The following is a 19,269-nucleotide window of genomic DNA, read 5'->3' as shown; positions in this document are numbered from 1 at the left end:
AGGAATGATAGAAAAGTAGTGAATCGGGATCAGGGAACCTGGATTCTGGGGCAAGTTACCTAACTTTTCTTAGCTTTAATTCTTTCATCTGTCAAGTATAGGTAATTCTGTCTCTCCTGCTTCATGGGTTGGATGACAAAATGGATGTAATAATACTTTCTGGACTATATCAAACTAGTGGACCATAAAGGAGAGGTAGGTTAGTTAGAAAGAGTCTCGCAGGCCTGGCCTTCTACTTTGTAACCTGAAGCAAATGGCTGAGGTCTCTCAACCTTAATCTTATCATTTGTAAAATGGGAATATTGATATCTGCTTTGCAAGAGTGTTATAAAGATTAGAAATAACCTATATTTCTAGAAATACTTCTAGAAATAACCTATAAAATAACCATTTGCACTGACAAATGGTAGATAATTATTAAACTGCAGTAATAATTATCATTATATTTAATGTGGAGGCATTCACTCTGGTTATTCAGGATTCTTTGCCTAGAGAAACAGATTCAGTTTGCAGATGTTGAGATTAGCAAAAGGCCCAGCTAAAAGCTGATGGCAGTAACTGATAAAAAATAGATAACATTTTTAAAAAGTCAAAATAATACACAAACATAATTTTTAAAAAAATCTGCAGGTCTGGAAAGATACCCGTTTCCTGCTTGCCCCTCCCCCGAGGCAACATCTTCTGCCTTTAGCTCTTCCAGTGGTTCCCTCTGTTTCTCTAAGTAACATTACACTACCTCCACTTTTTTTTTTTAATTTTTAATGTGTATTTATTTTTGAGACAGAGAGAGAGGGGGACAGAGGATCCAAAAAGTGGTTCTGAGCTGTCAGCACAGAGCCCAGTGCAGGGCTCGAACCCACGAGTGGCGAGATCATGACCTGAGCTGAAGTCGGACACTTAACTGACTGAGCCACCCAGCTGCCCCTCCACTTCTTTTTTAAAACTAATTTTTGTTTTTGTCAAAATGGCATATGCACATAGATTCTTTTTAAGATCAATATCATTACTTGTTACTGAAACAACAAATAATGTTTCATTAAACAAATAATGTTTCAATAAATTGTTACTGAAAATGGCTTTCTTCTGCCCCCACCCCTCTATCCCCTGCCTCCTGCCCTGCTTCCAAGAGCATCCATTTTGGATCCCATTAGTTGTTTGTTCTAGTCTTACTTCCATGTATCCAAATAATATGCTTATACAGCTGCCTCTCTGTGTAAACATTCTCTTATTGTGGAAATTTTCAAACATATTCAATACTAGAATAATATAATGAGTGGTCATGTACCAGCCATTATCCAGCTTCAAGAATCATGACCCATCTTGTTTCATCTGTGCCTATAGCCACTTTTCCCCTTGCCACTGGATAATTTTGGAATAAATTTTAGGCATCATGTCATTTCATCAGTAACAATTTCAGCATGCATCTCTAAGAAAACAAGGATTGCTTTGTTAAAAATGTAACTATGCTACCCTTATCACATATAAAATAATTAATAATCCCTTATTACTAGCAAAGATCTCTGATTAACTCCTAAGTATTTTTTTTTATTCAAATCAGATGCAAGCAAGGACCACACACTACCATACAACTTTTTCTTTGTTCATCAGTTTTATTTATTTAGTTTTTCTTTGTTCATCAACTTAGGTGTTACCTATTGACCTCTCCAATGGCACATTAGGCTTTAGCTTTTTTTATAAGCACCGCAGCCCCCCTCACGCTTCTCCTTTACCTTTTTCACCCAGTATCACAGGTTTTGGGTTAAGTCAGTATCCAGTGTTTTGTAGCATTATGGCGTCGTAAATATTTACTGCTGAGCCAGTAATGTTCTGGTTATTTTTCCTTTCTGTATGGCTTTTCCTGGATGTAATAACAGCTGCGTCTTTACTATGCTCAGTTCTCTTTGTTTCTTACTGCAAAGTCTTCCCATACTCTTCCGTGGACTCTCAGTACGATTTTCAGCACACCTGTCGGGGAGTCCCCAGTCAGACTGGCGCTCTCTAGGCCTGCGGGTCAGCTGAAGTCCTGAGCTACCCTCAGCCTCATCCTGGGTGTTCCTTCCACCTCTCTTGTTAGATCCCTGCTTTCAACTCCTACCTTACAGCTTAAACCCTCCTTTAGGTGAAGGATATTCTCCAGGAGTTGAGTGAGAAAACAGTACACGAGAGAAACTGTTCTGAGTCCTTCCCTGTATCAAAATCATCTGCATTTTGCCTCGCTGAGAATAAATTCTAGGTTCCAAATCATTTTCTTTTAGAACTTTTCCCTTTGAAAGCGTTGCTCCGTTGTCTTCCGGCAGCCAGTATTGCTCGGAAGAAGTCTGATGCCATTCTGATTTTTTTCTTTTGAAACAGTCTCCCTAGAAACGTGGAGGATTTTTTTCCTTTTGGATTCTGCAAGGTTAGGAGAATGCATATAGGCAAGGGAGACTCCTCCTTTTTAAGGATGCAGCCTTCCTTTCAGCCTTGGGAACGTTTCCTCATGATTTCTTAGATGATTTCCTATTGTACTTTTCTTTGTATTCTTTCTCTGGAATTCCTATTTAGTCTAATGTTGAACTTCCTGGATTGTTGTTCTAGATCAGAATCCTTTTTTATCCTGTAAACTTTTCCCCCCATACTGTATTTTGAAAGATTTCCTTTTTGTGTTTTCCAGGTTTTCTACTGAATTGTTAATTTCAATATTCATATTATTAATTTCTAAGAGTTCAGTGTTGTCAGCTTATTTTATGGACATAGATAGTATCTTCAGAATCTCTCTGAAGACATAAGAAAATTTTTTGAAAGGTTTTCACTTGTCTGAATTTCTTTCCCATAAAAGAGTCCATTTTCTCTATATTTTAGTTTCTGTCCTGCTGTTGGTTTTCCTCAAATGCCCTGTGATGCCTTTTTTTTTTCTTTTTTTCCTTTTTTTTGCCAATTGTAAGCAACAATAAAAGCCTCCTTTTAGGAGTTAGGCCTTCGTTTCCTCTGGAACTGGTTGTCTGTTTGCCACATGGACCTCACCCCTGCCTGGGAAGCTGCCAGAAGCTCTGTGTACCACACTGAAGGGTACACTTTGCTTTAGGGCACCTGACCAGCAGTTAGACTGAGGGGCCCTCAAAGGTCAGGATAAGGACGCCCAATCTCCTATGAGACAGGAGGTATCCTGTGAACCTACCTATTTTTTTAAGTGCATGCTATCTGGGATCAGGCTTCCCTTCTCTTGCCATCCCTCCATCGGGCACACTGGCTGCATCACCAGCAGTCTAAGGGGGCCCAGGAGGTGGACCCTCAGAATATCAAACCCTATAAAGAATACAGCCAGGTATATTCCAAAATCAAAAAAAAAAAAAAAAATCAAACATTTCTTTGTCATCTTTTGTGGGACTGACTCCTCTCTGCCCCCAAATGACTTAAGTGTCTGATTTTATTTTATTTTTTATTTTTAAGTTTACTTATTTATTTTGAGAGAGAGGGAGAGAGAGAGAGAGAGAGAGAGAGAGAGAGCGAGCATGGGTGTGCACAGGGGAAGGGCAGAGAGAGAGAATCCCAAGCAGGCTCTGCTGTATCAGCACCCAGAGCCCAACATGGGGCTTGAACTCGCGAACCTCGAGATCATGCACTGAGCCGAAATCAAGAGTCGGACACTTAATTGACTTAGCCACCCGGGTGCCCTTAAGTGTCTGATTTTAAAACATTATTTGAGTGTAGGTATGGTTCTTTTTGGGTCCATATGCCAGGAGGTTAACTGGTTATTTCTGTGTGGTAGGAAGATGGATGATTTTCCTCCCTTTTTTCCTGCTCTTCTATATTTCCTCTTTTTTACAGTAAGCAATTATAATTGGAAAGAAAAACAAATCTATTTTTTTATAATTGTCTCAGTCAATATGCTTCTTAATAATGTCTAGAGAAAATGGGGACCTTCTAGCTGTGTGCCATAGTGAATAAGAGTTTGAAATGGCATGACAACTGAAACCTGCCTTTTTAAAAAAAAATTTTTACATTTATTTATTTTTGAGAGGCAGAGAGAGACAGAGTGTGAGTGGGGGAGGGGTAGAGAGAGAAGGAGACACAGAATCCAAAGCATGCTGCAGGCTCTGAGCAAGCTGTCAGTACATAGCCCGATGTGGGGCTCGAACCCACAAACCATGAGATCATGACCTGAGCCAAAGTCAGACGTTTAACCTACTCAGCCACTCAGGTGCCCATGAAACCTGCCTTTGATAGGGTGAAAGCTAATTGCATTTTGCAGCAGCTGTTTGGACTAGGTCAGTAGCCATGGCCAGAACTTATTCATCATATGCTCCTTTCAACAGATGTCAGTCAGTTACCAGTTCAACAAATTACCTATTGATCTGTGTCTAGAATTTCCTCATGTGTCAAATGGAAATAATAATACCTACTTCATAGGACCTCACAGGGATTAAATGAGATAATTTATATAGAGCAATTGGAATATTACCTGGTGTATGGTAAACATCCATTGTAAGTTTTTATGATTTATAGATTTTCTTATTTTAACAAGTATCTCATCATATGTACAAATGCTCATAAATTAAACACAGATCTTTTCCATAAGGAACTCAGATTCTAGCAACATAAGATCTGCCCAGGAATAAATATGCCTCAGAGAGGAGAAAAGCATAAGTTTTGTAAGAGAAAAACAGATAAAGTACTAAGGAAATTCACAGGGAGAGACCCCTTCCAGACTGGGGGGTGAAGGGTGGGAATTAAGGGCAGCTTTGTGCAAAGGGGCTGCCTGAGCCCTTCAGAACAGCTCTGCGCTCAGAAGCAGCCAGCGTTTCCTCAGGTGGAGCCAATACCGCGGGCCGTGTAGAGTTGGGAGCTTTCCTGCAGGGAAACCCTATCAGAGTCAGTAGAGTGAGGGACTTCAGAATACAGGCCTGGCCCCAGGCAGCCCTGGCGAGGAGCCCAGGCTCCTGCCCGCATTCCAGTGAACCTGGCACAGGTTGGTCAGCCTCTGCAGCATCGGTCTCCGCAGCTGTAAGATGAGAAGATACCAAATACCTCTTGCCCCTGATAATTGTCAGGGTAACATAAGGTGGTGTCTGTAGAGCGCTAGGCACAGAGCGTGGCCCCAGTCCACACGGTAAATCCACCGTTGTCAGAAGACAGAATGAGCGTGCTGGTGTTGTCCTGTTTTCTCTTCGTGGACTCTGTCACAGATGTACAAGTATTCAGTCTACCAGGCAAGTGTTATAAAATGTATGTGGTCGATGGGGCGCCTGGGTGGCTTAGTCGGTTAAGCATCCAACTTTGGCTCAGGTCATGATCTCATGGTTCGTGAGAGTTCAAGCCCCGCGTTGGGCTCTGTGCTGACAGCTCAGAGCCTGGAGCCTGCTTCAGATTCTGTGTCTCCCTCTCTCTCCGCCCTCCCACACTTGTGCTCTCTCTCTCAAAAATAAATTTAAAAAAATAATTTAAAAAAGTAAAATATAGGGGCGCCTGGGTGGTGCAGTCGGTTAAGCGTCCGACTTCAGCCAGGTCACGATCTCACGGTCCGTGAGTTCGAGCCCTGCGTCAGGCTCTGGGCTGATGGCTCGGAGCCTGGAGCCTATTTCCGATTCTATGTCTCCCTCTCTCTGCCCCTCCCCTGTTCATGTTCTGTCTCTCTCTGTCCCAAAAATAAAATAAACGCTGAAAAAAAAAAAAGTAAAATATATGTGGTCGAAGAAAACAATATCTTTGTTTTTATGAACATGCTCCTTACTATTATTCTTGTTCAAATAACAAAACATGATTCAAAGAATTGGGAGTGATTTCAGTAAACTGATCTGTCCAGGGCCCAGCTCATTTTCTGATGCCCCCTTGGGCTTCTGGAATAAAGGCCTGGCCAGACAATAGTCCCAGTCTCCACCTCCAGTCCCTCCAAGCTGAGTGTTCCTGCTGAGAACACAGCTCTAGGTGGGCTTTTGTTCCTTATTCATCCTGAGAATGAATTCTAGAGAATTCTAGAGAAATAATGGGTCCTCTGGCTTCCCACCATCCTTGACTTTATTCATTCACCGTTACATCATCTTCAGAGTAGAGGATGGTGACACTGAATCAGAATTAGAAAATAATGCCTTTACTTTAGGATGTCGCAGCTTATTTTTGCAAGTTTTTTTTCCAAGTATTTTTGAACATATGGTATGTGCCAGGCACTTAATCCACACAATAACCTTGTAGGGTAAGTGTTATTATTCTCACTTTACACAGAAGTTGACTTTCCCAAGGTTATACATTGCTGGACCATCCAAGGACAGGAAGGAAAAACCCAGATCTCTCTGAGATGGTAACTACTGTTCTCCATGAGTTAAGAGGCTGGAGTGCTTTTCCTTCTGTAGCCCCACACCAGCTTTGGGAAGGCCTTAGATTGGCACACTCCCTCCTGACATATAGTCTGTTTGCTTAGTCTTTCCTGATTACAGCATCAAAGATTTCTGAGAACTAATTAAAATTTTTGTTAAGTCACAAACTCCCACAGCCTTACCCCCACCTATAAATAGCTTCTTTCCTAAAAGAGCTCCAATCCCATCTTGCCATCCAAGTAAGTTTAAGACAGATCAGATCTGCCTTTTGTGGGGAAGGGCGGCGGAAGCCCAGACTCCTTCAGGTCACGAGGTATTTTGGTAGCAAAGCAAGTAAGTAGTACCGCCTCTTACCTAATGAATGGCCTGTCGTGTTTCCGTTAGGCAGTAGATGGGCTACCTCCCCCTCCCCTGGCCTGGCTGAAAATCCTCCCTCCCACCCCTTCCCTATTTGTTTTAATAAGTTAGCTCATTTTTCTAAGTAGAGATGATCCCATTTAGAAACAAGGGCCATGTTCAGAGAAGTTACCATTCTGAGAAGTAGCCTTGGCATGTGTATGGCATGCATGCTGGCCTAAGTAGGAGTTAAAAGACTCAGTTTCCAAATCTCACCCTTTAATCTTGAGCTGTATGACCGTGAGCATGTCACTTCTCTGTGTTTCATTTTTCCTACCCAGGAAAAGCAGACTAAGAATTTAGCCCCCGGGTACTAATTCTCCTAAAATGAGAATCAGGCGAGATTACTTACGACAACAAAGCTGCCATCTATCAGCTCGTAGTATGTGCAGATGCTTTCATTTCCCTTGCACGTGTTCTTTCTCACTGCCCTAACAGGCAGGCCCTAGTGTCCCATTTTATAGTTTAAAAAAAAAAAGTTCAGAGCAGTTAAGTCACACAGGACTCAGATCCACATCTCTGGCTCCCACACTGATGCCCATAAACAATATACATGTCACGCTGCTTCCCTTTGTACCCAGAAGTACAGGGCTTTCGTGTGTCTTCCCCTTCAAGAGCTCTGCAAATGCAAGAGATTGCTACTCTCTCTCCTAACCCCTGCTGTTCCACGTTAATCCCTAAGGACAGTTCTCATACTTCTTTATCTTATCCAGTAGTTTATGCTGCCTCTTCCCATGTCCCCCAGGCCTTGTTCAGTGAATTCTTTGGTGTTTTCTCCCAGAGAAACAGTTCAGCTGCACCACAAAGGAGGCTAAAGGAGCCAGGCTGAGCCTGGCATCTCGGGCATCAGCCTCTGACCTGTCAAGGCTTCTCCCCTCCCTTAAGCATGTCGTCAGCCGACTTGCAGTAAAATTCTTTATGTTGAGATTGTTGATAAGCTCCTCAGTCACTGACCTTCAAAAGTAGGAGGCCCCAAAGCCATCTTCATTGATGGGGAAACTGAGGTGCAGGAAGAGAGGTGACTTGAGGCCATTCAGTTAGGAGTGTGATTGAGACCAGAAGCCAGTTCTCCAGGCAACAGACCAGTGCGCCTTCCGAACCTCACACTTGGGCACATGTCCTCTCCCCTAAGTGAGGGACAAACATGCACTGTGCCCAGCATGCACCCAGAAAACTTGGGAGGAGAAATTAAACAACTGAGAAAATTGAGCAGGAGGAAATGGGGGTGGGGTCGAGTGGGGATCTCCACCCTAGGAAGCATATTACACACCAAAGTGAATGAAAACACAGCAAAGCAAACCAGATCACCTTCGGTCATCAGTGACTATGAGGCAAAGGGACTTAGGCCAGGATCCCTGGCCCAGTGACTGGATAGGAAGCCTTTTGTCACTAAGGCTGCACTGTTTAAAATTGAAGGAAGGATGTTAGGCAAGTGTGACGGCCTGGGATGCAGTTACAGCCCCCGCCCCCCGGCTCATTGTCCAGAGGAAATGGATCTCCCCCGTGGACGGAGAGGTGGAAACCAAGCAAGGCAGCTGAGTGGTTGACATCATCAGGCTGAGCATTGGGTTACAACAAATGGGGACTTACTTGGCCAGAGACGTGGGAAACACCCACTAAAACCCTCAAAGTGCATTTCATTTAGAGACTCGGAAAGAGGGAGGGAGAGAGAGAGAGAGAGAGAGCAAGAAAGAATCCAGACTGCTCTGCCGGCCTGGTCTGCTAATCTTGCTAACCCTCAGAAGGGAAGCATTTTGAATCCTGGTTTCTTAAATCCTCCCCTCACTTGTGACTGAAGAGCCCTGGACTTTGGAGAAACTCTTCGCTCTTGTGAGTAGAACTTTATTCTCCGCCGCTCCCACCCCAAGGGAAAGCAGAGCTTGGAGGCAGAGCCCTCTGGAGAGCTCCGCTGGCTTTATAGCCTGTTGGCCACAAAGTGTCTATTTTTATATTATGATATATTATTGCTTTGAAAATTATGACTTTGTCTGAAACTGCCTGAGGCTAGAGTCTGAACTCAAGCTTCACAGATGGGCTCCATTCAAACGCTGTTTGACTTTTTTACCCCAGGAAGGCTGACAGATTGGCTACAGCTTTAAAAGCAGCTGCTTGCCCTAAAGATAGGTAAAGAAATAAGTGTTCCCTTAGGCATCGGTGTTTGTAAAAACCTTTCGTTTTTTTCTCTGATTAAGAAGGTGGTACAACCAATTTTACACATTCCAGAGAGAAATGTCCCTGCAAGTGAAAATTCCCCGTAGTCCTTTCCTCACAAATATAAGATGGGTATCCTAAATGTAAGCTAGATGATTAGGTTTCATGAAGTTAGCTTATCACATACACCTAATGCCGCAGTAGCTTCATAGACTCCAGGATGGAAAGAAGCGTCGGAAAACTTTAGCTTCGTGGTATTTGTATTGCTTCCTTTTTAAAATTTGCTGTTGATGACTAGAAAATAAACAGAACAAGTGTAAGTAAGCACTTGGGCATTTTGTTTGTTGGGGTTTGTTTTTAGGATTTTAAACCGGGCGAGGGGCGCCGAGGTGGCTCAATTAAGCGTCCGACTTCAAGTCAGGTCATGAGCTCGCGGTTCACAAGTTCGAGCCCCTCATCGAGTTCTATGCTGACAGCTCAGAGCCTGGAGCCTGCTCCTGATTCTGTGTCTCCCTCTCTGCCCCTCCCCCGCTTGCTCTCTCTCTGTCTCTCTCTGTCTCTCTCTCTCTGTCTCTCTCAAATAAATAAACATTAAAAAACAAAAACAAAAAACGGGTGAGCCACTCTGTACAGAGGGGAAGGGAGGAGGCTCACCAGCGGGCGCCGGAGCTGAGGCTTCTGCGCTGGTTTGAGGTACGTGGCTTGCAGCCTCTGCGAGCAACCCACCTCCCCTGCCAGCAGGTAGAAGCAGTTGGGAAAGTTAAAGGGGAAAGACTTCGGCTTTAAGAAACTAAGGGCCACCCAGTGAAACTTTGTGGCCCTGAGCAAGCGTTCTACACTTTCTGGGCCCCAGTTTCCTCTTTTGTTCCTAAATAAAGGGACAAAACTAGATGGTCGCTATATTTCAGAATTCAGCTTGACGTGAACCATCCATATCTTTCTTGCTTTTGAGGAGAATCCTTAGGGCTTGAGGAGCAAAGTGCCCGTGGTTTTCAGTATCCCAGAGTGGCTAAAAACGGGCACCTGTGAGGACAATTAAAAGAGGACATAACACAGTAAACAGTAAGTTACTTCTGAGTTTTTATAGTTTTGTAAGGTGTGATGAAGAAAGTCTCAGTGTGGTGTACGTGTGGGCACACACACAATAGGGAGGGAGGAGAAACAAGAATTAACACTAACGAGCATCTCGTAAGTGCTCAACCCCATGTTATGCTCACCCTTTTGCAAAACCCGAGGTGGTCAGTGTCATTACTCCCCGATCTCCATTGTATGTTCCATATTATCCTGAACTCCTTCCTCGTGTTCACCTGAACTGTGCTCCCAATTACTGGCATAACTTCCATTCACCGTGTCTCCTCTGGACCATGTGCCCTCTCTCGTGAGTCTGTCTCAGACGTTACCGTAACCCCATTACCAGGTAGAAAGCCTGGCACACAGTTCCAGAGGAGACACAGCATACTCGATTTTAATGTAGAGACCACCATCCTAGTCCCTGGCTTGGCACAAGAGAGGGAGAAAAGGAAGGAAAAATCTCTCTGCTGCCCTTCTACCTTCATCTTACCGAGACACGGCCTCTCCTGCTGCGGGAAAGGATGGCCAGAGCCAAAGCGCAAAGAAAAACAGAAGATGTCAAATCTTGAATTTTGAGTTTCTAGGGTTCCAGGTATTGTCAATTTAAGGGATTTTTATCTTTAAGCCTATTAGAGACTCTAACCCTCAAGAAGATGCAGTATTTAAAAACTGCTTGAGGGGCGCCTGCGTGGCTCAGTCTGTTGGGCATCTGACTCTTGATTTCAGCTCAGATCGTGATTCCAGGGTCTTGTGATCAAACCCTGCATGGGGCTCGCGCTGAGCATGGATGGAGCCTGCTTAAGATTCTCTGTCCCTCTGCCTCTCTCCCCTACTCACGTGCTCTCTCTCTCTCAAAAACAAACAAACAGTCGCTTGAATTAAGACCATGGTTACCAGGAGAGTTCTCAAAGCTCCTTGGAGTATCTGAGAGTTTCAGTCTCCTCCAGCAGCTCAACCCTTGAAAGTGCACCGTTGCTGCCATGGAACCACCATGGCCGTGGGCAGTGGGCCTCTGCCTCTACCCAGCTCCCCAAGATCTCCAGACTTTGGCTGATTTAAAAACTGGTCCTTCCTCCTAAGATGGTGGTGAGGAGGTGATATTTCTGGAAGGAAAGTACCTGGTTTAGGTTTTTATTTTTGTTTGAATTTTAATGCCTTCAGCAGGTGTGCTCCCCAGTTGCTTACCATCTGTGTTATTTGCTTGCCTGTCACCATCTCTAATCTCCTGCCTGCCCCTTGTCCCCTGTGGGCATTTGTATTTTCGACCTCTGGGCTGGTTGGTATCTGCAGTCCTTGTCACTTCAGACTGTCTAGGGTTCAGTGAGAAGTTGGGGAGGGGAGCAGGTACTCCCCACCTCCTAGTGGAGACATCTTAGATTACCTCATAGAGCCTGCTTCTCTTCTGTGAAGTGGGGGGATCACAGTTATACCTACCTCCAAGGATACCATGGGGATGAAACAGGATAAAGCTCATAGCCTACTTAGTTGGCACAAAAATGCTTGGGATTAGCTACTTTATGGTTTCCAGAAACAGAATGTTAGCCAAGGTACACAGGCCCTGGCCCCCTGAGTCATCGGATGGCATTTGTATGAGGGATGTGAGGTCATCTCTGAACTTATCAGTGTTGAAGCCCATCCTGGCTCTTTCAACAAAGCCTTAGCACTGTTTCCTATCACCCAGTCAGGTGCTGTTCTCCTGGGACCAGAGGATGCTGGCCCAGCCACTTAAGGAAGAAGCTGGTGGCAGGTGTTACTTTCCGAGTGTGACAAGAAGCTGAGTTCACCCAATTAACTCTGCTGAGTGTTTTCACAAGGGGCCAGAAGTGATTCCTAAGTGGAGACAGACGTGGAAAATCTAAAGTTCTTGGAAACAAGTCATTAATCATGACCCAAGGCTGAGCTCACTACCTCCTGGAAATCTTTCAGAAATGCTTTATGAAAACTTTGTGCACTGCTTCTTCAAAGAGTGGTTCCTTTGGAAGCTGCCGTCAGCTCTGATGCTGAGTGATTCTAAATTGCAGATTAAAATGCATCTGTCTTATTAGAGGAAGCCAGCGTTTCCTAACTTTATTTAGAAGACGTCTCTTTAATCTTCTAAGAAATTACTACTCTTCAACTTGGCTTTTCCGAAATGAATAATGGACCTTCAGGTCACTAAAGAAATGAAGGTATTGTTAGCTGATGCGTTCTTATTATGTCCCAGGGACTTAGGTCAGTCATTATGTTTAGTACTTTATAGGTGTGGTCTCTGCCATTCAGTAAATTACACTGAGGGCAGACCTAGGACCAAGCATGAGGGTGGAGGAACAGGGCCTGGAGGAGAGATAGCCGGTGGCTTGTGAAGTTCTCAGAGCGTCATGGAAGACAGACAGATGAACAGTTGGAGTGGACCAGCATCTGGCAGATAGGGGTCCCCATCTCCAGCTGGTTGATTACCCCCAGAGCTTTGCCAGCTTTAGGGAGAAATGAGAGCTGCGTGCTGCTGAAGCTTTCACTCCTGGAACCTTCCTGTCCAAGGCTTCAGATGAAAGACAGGAACTCTTCCTCACAAACTGCAGGGGCCCCCGCCTTGGAGGATCCTAAATCTTCATTCCCAAGTTTAAGGAGACATAAGGACAGGTGATTTTGCAGTCTAAGATCACCACTGGATCTTGCTGGTTTGTTTTTATAACATTTATTGTAGAGCATTTCCTTTTTCAGATTATGAAATTAGAACATATTCATGGAAGGAAAGCTAGACAGTACAGAAAAACACTTAAATCCTCACCCAGTGGTTTCACATCTTTGATTTTTTAATAAGGCTTGGCCAGGTCAAAGGGTATGAGCTTTGTTAGGTCTCTTATCCACATTCCAGTTTGGCACCAGAAAGTTTCTGCCAGTGTAAGAAACTCCCCTTTAACAGTACACGCTTGTCCTGTCCTCACCCCCCATCCACTCACCCACACACTACCACTGCTTTTCAGGTTTCACTTGTCATTTTCTGGGCAAAGTCTCTGTTTGCATATCTCAAAGGTGTTCATGCCATGTGCTGCGTTCCCCTGGGTAGGAGAAACCTTTGTCTGTGGTTGGGGACTGCAGCCTTCCCTTGTACTTTCCCGTGCGTGTGCAAGAATTCGTCCCCTGTTCAGAACCCTCTGTGTGTCAGGCGTTATGCAAGGCGCTATGGGGAATGCCAAGGTAAATGAGACCTCTAAGCAGCTTGCAGGCTGATAGGAAAAAAAAAAAGACTCCAATAACTCTAACACCCCCAGAGAGGGACAGTGCCATGGAAAGCCTGAGAAAGAGGAGGGGCAGTGGCATTTGAGTCGAGCCTTCAGTTCACTTCAATACTCTTTTCCTGTGTTCAGCTAGTTAGTATTTATTGAGCACCTAATTATTTTCCAGGCACTGGGCAAGGTGATAGGTGGACAGTGTTTCATGGAACAGGCATGGTCCTTCTTCACATGAAGCTTACAAGGACGTGTAGTGGTGTTATGAAATGAATAAACAGGGGTGCAGTCAGGGCAGGTTTGCTTGAAGAGCCAGTGCTGAGATGAGGTGTCCGTTAGGCCAAGAGCTAAGGCAGGAGGTGGGGAGGAAGGGTGTTGTGGGAAAGAATCCAGATAGGGAAAGGTACATGTGTGCAAGGGCCCAAGGCAGGAGAGCATGTGGGATGTTGGAGAGACTGAAGGGAAGCCAGTGTGGCTGAAGCATAGAGGGGAAGAGAACTGAGAAGGGGGCAGAGGTTAGGGTTCAGAGAGTTAGGCAGGGGCCTGATGATGTAAGCCTTTGTGGGTGGTGTTTGCTGTGTGGAGAATGGATTGAGGGGCAGTCGCAGTAGTCGTGGAGAAAGAGGATTGGTGTTGGGTAGGACAAGAAGGTAAGGGTGGGGAGATAGAAGAGGTAGTAGATGGATTTGAAACCACTAGAGGTAGAAACTTAGAGGCTTTTAGTCTGTGCCAGACTCAGGGCTGGGCCCTGAGGGCATAGAGATGAAAGAGATACATCTCCTGTGCCCTGGGCTTTTAGAGGCCTAGCAGCATTGAAGGTTGGGTAGGATGTGGGTAGGCAGACACAGGAGCATGGGATTTCCTTCTCGTAGTCAGCAGCTGTATTCCATACATGAGAAAGTTTCTCTCTGAGATGGCATAGAATATTACTCCTGGACTATAATTCTTTTCCTAAAAGGCAAGGAGAGCTGTTATTCCCAAGAGCCTTCCTTTATTCATTGGCTTGCCTGCCTTTCTCCTTGTGATTTCATCATACCTGAGCTCCCTACTGGAGTCCTACTGGACTCGGGGTTTGGAGACCTGAGTTTGTACTGCAGCTTTGTTACCAACCTGCCATGTGACTTACAAAGATTCTTAACTTGGCTTGGGACACCTGGGTGGCTCGGTTGGTTAAACGTCTGACTCTTGGTTTCAGCTCAGGTCATGGTATCACAGTTTGTGGGATCGAGCCCCACGATGGGCTCTATACTGACAGTGTAGAGCCTGCTTGGGATTTGCTCCTTCTCTCTCTCTCTCTCTCTCTCTCTCTCTCTCTCTCTCTCTCTGTCTCTCTCTCTGCCCTCTCCCCCTACTCATGCTTTCTCTTCCTCTCAAAATAAATAAATTAAAAAAAAAAAAAGATTCTTAACATCTCTGGGTCATTTTCACCTGTAAGTAAAAATGATACTGATCTGATACCTGGGTCATTATGAAGATGAAATTAAGATAAGGCATCTTAAAGTGCTTTGTAAAATATGAAGTGCTATAGAAATATGAGGTGTCATTATTATTTCAATGAAATAAAAGAACACAAGTTAAAAGCAAAGCATTTCACTGGGGAAGGCCAGAGTGTACCTTGTACCTAACTCTGAAATAGCAGATCTAGTATAGTAGCTGTCCTTCAGGAGCATTCTCTTTTATTTCATTCACTGGGATAAACCATTTCCTCTCCTTTCTCCTTCCATCAAAATGGTTTGCAGAACAAGCCATTTTGTTTCTCTGGATTCCAGAACCCATTTGATACAGAAGCCAAAGCATCTGCTTGAAGCCCAGGAGAGCCTGTGAGCAGAGATGCAGCATTTGCAGGGCTTTGGTTCCCAGCAGCCAGTACACTCCCAGGAGTGGATTTAATTGGCTCAGGGGGAGGACAGCAGTCAAGGGCACTGAGCCATGGAATAGTCAGCAGCACAGAACCAGCCCACACACCACCTGACCTGGGCAGTTTCTTTCTTTCTTTCTTTCTTTTTTTTAAAAAGGTTTATTTTTGAGGGAGAGAGAGAGAGAGAGTGCAAGCAGGGGAGGGGCAGAGAGGGAGGGAGACAGAGGATCAAAGCAGGTTCCACTTTGTCAGTGCAGAGCCGGATGTGGGGCTTGAACTCATGAACTGTGAGAAGATCATGACCTGAGCTGAAGTTGGACACTCAACCGACTGAGTCACCCAGGTGCCCCCGGGCAGTTTCAAGCCAAAGCTTTAGGCTTTCTTTCGGATTTTAAAAGGGGAAAATTCCTTTCTTTCTAAGTAATATTTTTTCCCCTTCCTATTTTTTTTAAAGTTTATTTATTTATTTTGAGAGAGAGGGAGAGAGAGAGGGAGAGAGAGAGAGAGAGAGAGAGAATGCATGGGGGAGGGGCAGAGAGAGGGAGACAGAGAATCCCAATCAGGCTCTGCACCATCAGCACAGAGCCTGATGTGGGACTCTAACCCACAGACTGTGAGATCATGACTTGAGCTGACACCAAGAGTCGGATGCTTAACCAACTGAGCCACCCAGGCACCCATATTTTTCTCCTTCTTGAATAAAAAGCATAAATGTTTAGGAAATGAAGTACCCTTTTTTACCTCCATGAAGCTTTTTAAAAAAAAATTGTCTTCCAGCCATTAAAATGTTCTGTTTTGACCAAAAAGAAAGTAAATACAGTTAACTATCCCATGTAAAGATAGGTAGTGTGTAACATAGCTTATCGGAGTTTTCCTCTGCTCTCATATGCTTCTTTGTTATTGTTTTTATTTTCATTAATTTTCCCTAAAGTAGTAATGCATATGTTCATTGTAACTAAACAATTTGAAGATGTTATAAAGAAAAAGTTATAATCTCTCCTTTCCCCCTTCTTCCCATTTCCTTCCTTCTGAAATCAGTTTGGTATATATACTTCCATACCTTTCTCCAAGCTCCTATTGAAGTGGATGCAGTGTTTGTGTAGATGTGTGGTTATTTGTTTTGTCAGAAATGGGATCATACTTTTATTCTGCACTTTCTTTTTCCCACTAAATAATACATCCTGGGTAGGTATAAATCTAATTCACCCTTTTAAATAGCTTCAGGGTGGGGTGCCTGGGTGGCTCAATCGGTTAAGCATCTAACTCTTGGTTTCAGCATAGGTCATGATCTCAGGTTCATGGAATCAATTCCCACAATGGGCTCTGCACTGACAGCGCGGAACCTGCTTGGGATTCTCTCTTCCTCTCTCTCTGCCCCTCTCCCCCCACTCGTGCTTTCTTTCTCTCTCTCAAAATAAATAAACATTTTTTAAAAGTTTTAAGGGGCGCCTGGATGGCTCAGTTGGTTGGGTACCTGACTTTGGCTCAGGTCATGATCTCACAGCTTGTGAGTTCAAGCCCCACATCAGGCCCTTTGCTGACAGCTGAGAGCCTTGGAGCCTGCTTCGGATTCTGTCTCCCTCTCTCTCTGCCCCTCCCCCACTCATACTGTGTGTGTGTGTGTGTGTGTGTGTGTGTGTGTGTGTGTGTGTGTGTGTCTCAAAAATAAATAATAAAACACTAAAAAAAATTTTTTTTTAAGTTTTAAATAGCTTTAGGGCTGTAGACCTACAGGTACCACAATGTATTCAGCCATTTGTTCTTTGATAGATATTCAAGTGGTTATGTTTTGTTTTCTCTAAAAATATTGTTGCATTAAATATATACATACATCCTTTTTTACTTGTGCTTTTACTTATTGAAATGAAGTCGAGTTGACACACAATGTTACATTAGTTTCAGGTGTACAACACAGTGATTTGCCGAGTCTGTAGGTTATGTATGCTGTGCTCACTGCAAGTGTAGCCACCATCTGTCACCATACAACACTATTATAATACCACTGACTATACTGGTGCTTTCATTTCTATAGGTTGCATTTTCAAAAATAACATTGCTGGGTCAAGGGGTCTATGTATTTGACATTTTAATAGAGAATACCATCCTACTTTATAAAGAATTCTAGTAACTTGCATTCTTCCCATAAATGTGGGAATCTCCCTAAATCTTTAATATTAGGTGTTCTTTCCCTTTCTCCCTCCTATCCTCTGTCTCTTCCTCCCACTCTCCATCCTCCTCCCTCTATCCCTTCCTTTCTCTTTATGGTTTCATTCTTTGACCAAGCTGATGGCAGAAAATGGTGTCTTTATAGGTGCTTGCTTTGTATTTTCTTTACTACTTGTGAGATTGAACATTGTTTCATGTTAATTGGCCATTTTATTTTCCTCTGTGAATTTCCTTCACCCTTTTTCCTTATGAATTAGTTGCCTTTTTCTCAACAAGTTACAGGAGCTCTTTATGTGTTAAGTATTCTTGCAAATGAATTTTTGCAAGGTATTACAAATATTTTTCCTAATCTATTATTTGTTTATTAAATTTTTCTATTTGTTACTTCATTGTGTCTAGATTTCTTGCCTTGCTTAAGAGTAATATCGCCACCGGGGCGCCTGGGTGGCTCAGTCAGTTAAGCATCCGACTTCAGCTCAGGTCACGATCTCGCGGTCTGTGAGTTCGAGCCCCGCGTCGGCTCTGTGCTGACTGCTCAGAGCCTGGAGCCTGTTTCAGACGCTGTGTCTCCTTCTCTCTCTGACCCTCCCCCATTCATGCTCTGTCTCTCTCTGTCTCAAAAATAAATAAACATTAAAAAAAATTTTTTTTAAAAAGAATAATATCCCCACCTCAGAGTTATATAAATATTTTCCTAAATGTTCTTCCAATACTTTTAGGGTTTTAATTATTTAATCCTGAACCTTTAATCCCTTTGGAATTATGTTTATACATAGCAAAGAGGTAGGGATCAGGCTTTATTCTAGGTCTGCCAGCACCATTTATTAAATAAACCATCTTTTCTGTTTTGCACTGAAATTCCATCTTTGTGATAAATAAGTTCCTTTCTTATATCCTTTTCTGAACTTGCTCTGTTAGTTCACAGACCTATTTGTTCTTATAACCATGTCTTTTTATTATGTCTTTATAAAGTAAATTTTTATTATCTCCTAAGATAAATCCCCTATTTATATATTTTTAAAAATAATTTTCTGTTTCTTGGCTAAATTTTGGGGTGTTTAGTATTCCATATGAACTTTAATTTTACCCATTTCACTTTCAAAGAAAAACTATTTGTATTCTTATTGAAACTTAATTAAGACAATGTAGTAATTTGGGAAGGATTAACGTTTTTGGATAGTTAGACTTAAGTGTGAAACTTAAGTGTTCTATTTCAATATTTTGTCATTTTACCTTAGAATTTTTCAATATGCAACATAGATATATTGGGTCAATTCCAGTATTTGTCCTGAATAAGGACCATGCGAAGTTTTAGTTCTGATCTCTTCCATCCTTGACACTCTTACTGTCAAATGTGTAATATTGTCAGATTTGTGTTTATCTTCCTACTTAATCAGTGTTTTCAATTTACCTATATACTGTACTTACTAGTTTTGCTCACTGTTGACTCTAAAACCCCACTTACTTTCTGTGCTTGGTTTCCTTCCCTGTTGGAGAATGTTCTTGGAGTCTGAATGGCAAACTTGCTCAGTCTTTGTCTGGAAACATCTTTTGTCCTCACTCTTGATATTTTAGAATTCTAGATAGACCGCATGTATAACGATTACGAAAGTTGTGTGCGTCCCTTTAAAAGTTTTCAACCAAAATAGGAGTCATTCATGTAAAATGTAGAAGTCTTTCACTTCCTGTCTCCTAGTCTCTGAGTCCCAGAGAGAGAAGCACTGTTCAGTTTGCTGATGGCCTTTTTCTATGTAGATACAAAACAAAACAAAACAAAACAAAACAAAACAAAACTGTGTATGTGTACAAATGCTGTACTTTTTCCTAGGCATAAACAATCATGTTCATACTTTATATTAAAAATTATGACCTGTACAGTGTCACACTCCTTTTTAACAACAGAGCGTGCCCCTTTTTCCATGTCGGTACAATGAAATCTTTCTCATTCTTTGTAGCAGCCATCTAGTATGGTATTAGTACATCATAATTTAACTCTTTTTCCTATTAGCAAATATTTAACTTGTTTCTTCTTTCCTTTGCTATTGCACAATATGTTTTACTGATCATCCTTTTACTTATGGGAACATACCTTTGCTATAAATTCCTAGGAATTTATAGCACGTTGAAT

General features: G+C 43.0%; 1 protein-coding gene across 5 annotated transcripts in view; it reads left to right on the top strand.

Moving 5' to 3' along the window:
• The window catches only part of PKIG (cAMP-dependent protein kinase inhibitor gamma), a 98,875-nt gene that overhangs the window by 57,870 nt on the left and 21,736 nt on the right, over window positions 1-19,269 (top strand). The window contains exons 1-2 of one of the 5 annotated variants that reach the window (XM_045053577.1): window positions 8,334-8,516; window positions 11,590-12,076. The exons of 2 other annotated variants lie outside the window; for them this stretch is intronic. The gene's annotated coding sequence lies outside the window, so the exon portion shown is untranslated. Of the gene's footprint in view, window positions 1-8,331; window positions 8,517-9,877; window positions 9,900-11,589; window positions 12,077-19,269 lie in introns of those variants that run through there. 2 more of the 5 variants (XM_003983448.6, XM_045053578.1) reach the window with 2 other exon arrangements.

Source organism: Felis catus, chromosome A3 (assembly GCF_018350175.1).
Source record: "Felis catus isolate Fca126 chromosome A3, F.catus_Fca126_mat1.0, whole genome shotgun sequence".
Lineage (NCBI taxonomy): Eukaryota > Metazoa > Chordata > Mammalia > Carnivora > Felidae > Felis > Felis catus.
This window is presented reverse-complemented; position numbering and strand designations above follow the sequence as displayed.